General features: G+C 46.9%; 1 non-coding gene across 1 annotated transcript; it reads left to right on the forward strand.

Moving 5' to 3' along the window:
• Positions 1–5547: 5547 nt before the first annotated feature.
• Positions 5548–5653, forward strand: LOC146403755 (U6 spliceosomal RNA). Its single transcript, XR_014845065.1, has one exon. It is a non-coding gene; the product is annotated as a U6 spliceosomal RNA (small nuclear RNA).
• Positions 5654–6088: the final 435 nt, after the last annotated feature.

Here is a 6088-nt window from a genome sequence, read left to right on the forward strand (position 1 = left end):
CTGTGGTGTGGGCCGGCAGCTGTAGCTCTGATTCGACCCCCAGTCTGGAAACTTCCATATGCCGAGGGTACGGCCCTAAAAAGACAAAGTGAAATAAAATAAAATAAATTTTAAAAGATAGAAAGACCTTGTAGAGAGATGTGGATTGGGTCATGGCAGGATAGCATCATAAAGGGAGAAGGTGCAGCATGAGAACAAAGGAAGGCCCAGGGCCTCTTTAAGGAGAGGACGGAGGAAAAGGATCCCATTAAGGAGCCTGAGGATGAGCAGCCAGAGAAGGGGGGCGGGGGTTGGGGAGGGAGGGAGATTGTAAGTCTGAGTTTGCCTGGGGGAGTCCTGGTTTAGGACAGCCTGGCATAATAATTAATGAGTGCCCCCTTTCACTTTAAACGGTGGCCCAGTTTGGAAGATGAATGATATATTCACCCTCCTTAGAGGGTCAAGGAGGAGAAAACATCAGGGAGGAAGGTATGTAGATGTGAAATACTGCAGAAAGGACGAGAAAGCTTGAGTTTAGAAGGGGGATTCCACTGGAATTGGACTTGGCAATCTGATGACCTTGGAAAGAGGTTTCCAAGGCAAAAGATGGAAGACAAATTGGATCCAGCTGGAATCTGAATAAGAGACAAGTAGAGATGACAAATGGGCTTCTTTCCAGAGCTTGGCTAGGAAGGGAAGAAAGAGACAGAGGGGCAGCTAAAGAGAGCAGGAGAGGACACCCCCTTCCAGCCACACTCCATGGGGAGGGGGTTTGCATGTGTCAGACGCAACAGGGAGGAAGCCAAGGGCGAGAGAAGCTGACAGGCAATCAAGGAGACTGCTGATGGGTTAAGGTCCAGGGAGCCAGAAAGTACTAGAGTCCAGGCAATGGGAAAGAGCCTCAAAGAAATAAAGTGGGAGACTTAGGAAATGGTAGGAAAAAATTGTCCTAAGGAGGTGGTTTCTGGACACAAAGCTGATGGAGGGGATGCTGTCATCCTGCAGAGTGCTGTTTGGCTGTGGCAGAACTCCGTCAGTGATGCCTGAGTCTTTCCTTGGCCATAGACTTCTCCCCCCTCCAAAAATGCCCAGAGCCGTGTGTGCCTGATTTCTACACACGCATGCGTCAGGGGGCTCACAAGCAAACTCATGCCCCGCAGAGGCCACAGTGAAGAAGCCCTGCTCTCTGGAGTACTTTCCTCATGCTTGGATGTCCTCACCTCAAAATATCTTCTTTCCTGGAGTTCCTGTTGTGCCTCAGCAGTAACGAACTCAGACTAGTATCCTTGAAGATGCGGGTTCAATCTCTGGCCTCGCTTAATGGGTTAAGGATCTGGTGTTGCCGTGAGCTGTGGTGTAGGTCGCAGGCTCGGCTGGGATCTGGCGTTACTGTGGCTGTGATGTAGGCCAGCAGCCGTAGCTCTGATTTGACCCCTAACCTGGGAACTTCCATATGCCACAGGCAGCCCTAAAAACACTAAAAAGAAAAAAAAAAAAAAAAAATCTGCTCTTTGCATCTCCCCCGGCTGATCCATAAATGCTCTCAACAGCCATGAAGGTAACTGCTTCTTCACTTTAATAGATTTTTTGTAACATGCCACAACTCCCAAATTTGCAAGTTACTTTTCACCAGTTACATTCAAAATCAGCTGCATGCGGATAACTCAAGGAGGGAGGTACTTTAGGGTCCTTCCTGGAAACCCACAAGCCCAATCCTGGATTCTGGGCTCTGCTCCTGGACCAGAGAGGGCCACCCTTCCCAGCTTCCCCCTCAAGACCTCCGGTCGCATAGCCCTCTGGGCACTGAGCCTGATTAAGGATGCTCCCTTTACTCTAGACCTGTGGAAAGACTCTCTCTGTAAGAATTCTCTTCACCTCCTGACTTTATCATTTAATGAATATTCATGAAGTAGAGTGTGGCTATCTCTCATTTATTCAGCATTGTTCCAGGTAGAGCACTGGGAATGCAGAGGGGGTTAATGCCTGCTCCCTCTGCTAGAGGCATCCTTCTAAGGCCACACTCTCTGTCCTATAAGAGCCCACTTCCACCTAAATAATTCTGAGGAGTTGACAGCATTTAGAAGCAATGTCAAATGAAGCACCACAGAATTTTGGATTAAGATGGTTAAACAATAGTTTATTTCTGTAGAAATAGAGACCTGTGTAAAGGCAGCATGACAGGGAGGGTAGGTCTTATATATGACAGACGATGGATTGGAGACACAGGGAGGTGAGGCTGCCTTGCAACCCATAGGTCACCAGTGAGGGACCAGGGCACAGCCCAGACCTTCTGTCTTCTGAACTGCAGGATGAAAAATCCTAAGAGGAGATAGGAGAAAACTGGGAGAGAAAAAAAATAACCCAAGGAAGAGTTGGTAGAGAAAGGCAGAAACAGTCAGTGAAGGAATGTGGGTAGAAGAGGCAACAAACAGAGGTGGGGTCGAATCTTGGAAGGAACAGTCAACTAAAGGGAGGGAGAGGTTCCTAGATCTCTTCATTCCCAGGGTCTGGGTGCCATGGCCTAAGGCAGACTCGAGGCCTTTGCACAGATAGGAGCCCCCCCGAACCATGACACCACCACAGTTCCATTCTGACCTCTTGCTCTTATCACCCCCGACCCACCCCGATCTCAGCCCCTGTTTCAACGAGAACTCACTGCCCTGACCCCTCTCTGACCCGCACTCCCAACCACCAGCTGGATATCTCCCCTGATGGTCCCACAGCCACCTCAGTGACAATGTTTTCTTCATTTATTGCATTCCTTCTGGCAACCCTATTGCGTGCCAGGAGCACTGCGCCAGGCTCAGAGGAGACAATGGACAGAGGCAGACATGGCCCTGCCCTTACTGGGGAGATGGAGATAAGTCAAATGAGCAACAACTTGTTACAATACAGTGTGGGGACACGGTACTCACAGCAACCACCTTCAAGCCTGGATGGCAGCGTCATTATCCAGCAGCAGTCGGAGCCTGCCTGCATCCTGGGTCCTCCTTTTCCTGGTGGCACATCCAGGTGCATCTCTATGCTGATGTGTTCCCTCCTTTTCTTTCTCCATGACCTCCGCCTGGACTGTGAATCTGCCACCTCCAATCTTCAGCCAAAACCCTCCTCCACATTGTGGCTGGAGTTTTCATTTCTAAATGACACACGTGATCACAGTGTTCTCAAGATTAAGACCTTTACCAGGAAAAGCTACAGGAACCACAAAGGGAAATAGTCAGAAAATCCTTGGAGATAGAAAAATTTAATTCAAGACTCTCGGTCCATAAGAGAACAAGCAGATGTGGACACACACACACACACAAAGTCCATAAAAGAACTAAATAACAAGAGTTCCGCGGGTGGCTCAGTGGGTTAAGGAACCAGTGTTGTCACTGCTGTGGCTCTGATCACTGCCGTGGTGTGAGTTCAATCCTTGGCCCGGAAACTTCCACATGCTATGTGTGCGGCCAAGGGAAAAAAAAAAGAAAAGAAAAGGGGGAAAAAAAAAGAACTAAATAACGTAAGTAATAAGGTGTAACTAATTTACAAATTAGTAAATTGGTTTTTTTTTTCCTCTAAAGATCGATATTATAAAAGCCTATGGGAAATTCACAAAAATTGACCATATTTTAGGCAATAAACCTTAATAGATTCCTAAAAGCAGAGTACAGTCTTCTGATTGCAACACGATAAAACTGGAATTTACCAACAACCAGAAGATAAAAAGTCACTGCCACCTGAAAACGAATTCTTTAAATTTGTCTTCAACAGTTTGAGTTAAAGAAGAAATACAAATCGAGAAAGGAAGGTTATCTAGAAAATAATAGTAAACTCTTTTGAAACATGCAAAATGAGTGCACAAAACCTTTATCTGAGCTCTTTTTCCCTTCCCACACTTAAAACTCCCTCTGTAGTTGGCCCCCCATGACCCCCTGTCCACCTTTCTCTGTTCTCCCCATATCTCCTGGGCTCCTGCCACTGAATTTCTCAACAGTTCTGGAAGCCACCACCTTCTTTGACCCCCTCCTCTCTTTTGCACCTTTATTTCATTTATATGGAATGTTCTTTGCCTTCTTAGCTACCTAGCAAACTCATGTTTGTTCATGGAGACTCAGCTTTATGGTCCCCTCCTTTGTGAAGCCTCCCATGGCATCTATCACCCCTTCCCCGTGTCCCCAGAGACCTTGGCACCTTCCTCTGGAGAAGAGGGTGAGTGACAAGAGAGCCTGGGCCAGAAGGTCTCGGCCACTCCCCAGGCCAGCAATTTCAACACCGTGTCGCTAACACCCGACTCCCTTGTCCCTGTCACCTTCCACCCTCTTGGCAGCTGGCTGCATTTCTAGGGCCTCTTTTATTAGAGTCAGTTAATATTGCTGGATAAATCAAAACAAAAACAGGAAATTGTGTTAATTCTTCATACTAGCAAATGCGTCTGTCCTTAGCTGACCCTCTCCCCTTGAGGCTGGCTGACACACACTCTTCTCTTGAGTCCCTCATACAGTGGTTCCCAGAATGTGTCCCAAAGATTACATCTGTCCTTTGAGATATGGATGGTTTTTTTATTTATTTTTTTATTTTTTGCTTTGTTTTGTCTTTGTGTTGTTTTCCTTTGGAGGAAGTTAAGGAAAGAAAATTTTCCCTAATAAATTTGGGGAACGCTAGGTTAAACAAAAAGTTATATCAAATCACCCTAATATACGCTTCAGTATCTTAACAATGTTATATATCTATTAAACCTCAATAAAGCTGAAATTTCCAAAAAAAGGGAAAGAAAGTTAAGCTGGTCTCATGTTGAACAGTTTATCAGAACTTTTAATCCACTGATAAACATTATGAAGCACCAAATGGTACGCAAATTTCCCCCAGAGTACTTGAACTTGGAATGCTTTCATCAACCATGCCCTGTTTCATTGCAGAGAACAGTAACTTTTCTGGAAACATGGTGGAAAGAGCTACACTCCTTTTTTCTCCCCGTTGGCAGCTATCTTGTTTTGCTTTATGAGAGTTGAAGCCATACAGAACCGGCTCCCTGATCCAGCTTGCTCCCCCCAAACAAACTCCCGTCTCCTCCTTCGCAGACACTTTCATCCCTTCAATTCCCCAGGCAGTGCATTCCCTTATTCACTCATCTCCTCTTTCATCTTTCTCTTTTCTGATACTGCTTCCTGCTTTGTCGTGCTTGTTCTAGTGTGGACCCCCAAGAGCAGACCCTGAGAGGGTAGGTGAGGGGATGGGGAGGGAGGGATACAGAAAAGAGAAAGTCACCAAAAAAAAAAAAAAAAAAAAGCAGTAGTAAGCCAGGTACTGCAGTGAGCACTGGAGCTAAATCCTGCTGGGCAGGTGGGAAAACACTGCAGAACACAGACTTAGGGATGAGGGGTTGTTAATTCCTGGGTACTCCACATCCAAACTGGATTCCCACACCCTTAAACCTGTGGTTCCCAATGGGGAGTGTTATTGTCCCACCTCCGGATGCTTGGCCATATCTGGAGACATTTTTGGCTGTCATAACTGGTTGCAGGGGTCCTAATAGCATCCAGTAGGTAGAAGGCAAGGATGCTGCTAAACATTACAATACACAGAACCGTGCTTGCTTCAGCAGCACATATATGAGAATTGGAACGATACAGAGAAGAGTAGCATGGCCCCTGTACATGATGACATGCAAATTTGCAAAGCATTCCATATTTTAAAAAAAGAAAAGAAAAGAAAGCAATACGCAGACAGATACCTCCTTCTTCAGCCCCCCACCCAAGCCTAACGAAGACTTTTCTGGCCCAAGATGTCAGTAGAGCTGAGGCTGAGAAACCGTCACCTTTAGCAGTGATTCAGTACTGGCAGAGGGCCTGCCAGAAACAGGAAAGGTTCCATGGGAGTATGAGCAGCATCTGCTGTGGGGCTCAAGGCAGTCCAGGCTAACATCAACCACAAAACACTCTCCCCCTTGCTGCCCCTCAAGCTGCTGCTCCATCTGTTATGGACTGAGTGTTGTCCCCCCCCCCCAACATTTACTACCCCCTGGGTGATGGTGGTAGGAGGTGTGTCTGTGGGAGGTAATCAAGATGCGATGAGGTCACGAGGGGGGAGCCCTCCTGCGTGGGATTAGTGCCCCTGTAAGAGTCATAGG

Source organism: Sus scrofa, chromosome 4, assembly GCF_054392235.1.
Source record: "Sus scrofa isolate SSC_HxYL_T2T_F1_AM1 chromosome 4, Sscrofa_HxYL_maternal_Yorkshire_Landrace_v2.0, whole genome shotgun sequence".
Classification (NCBI taxonomy): Eukaryota; Metazoa; Chordata; class Mammalia; order Artiodactyla; family Suidae; genus Sus; species Sus scrofa.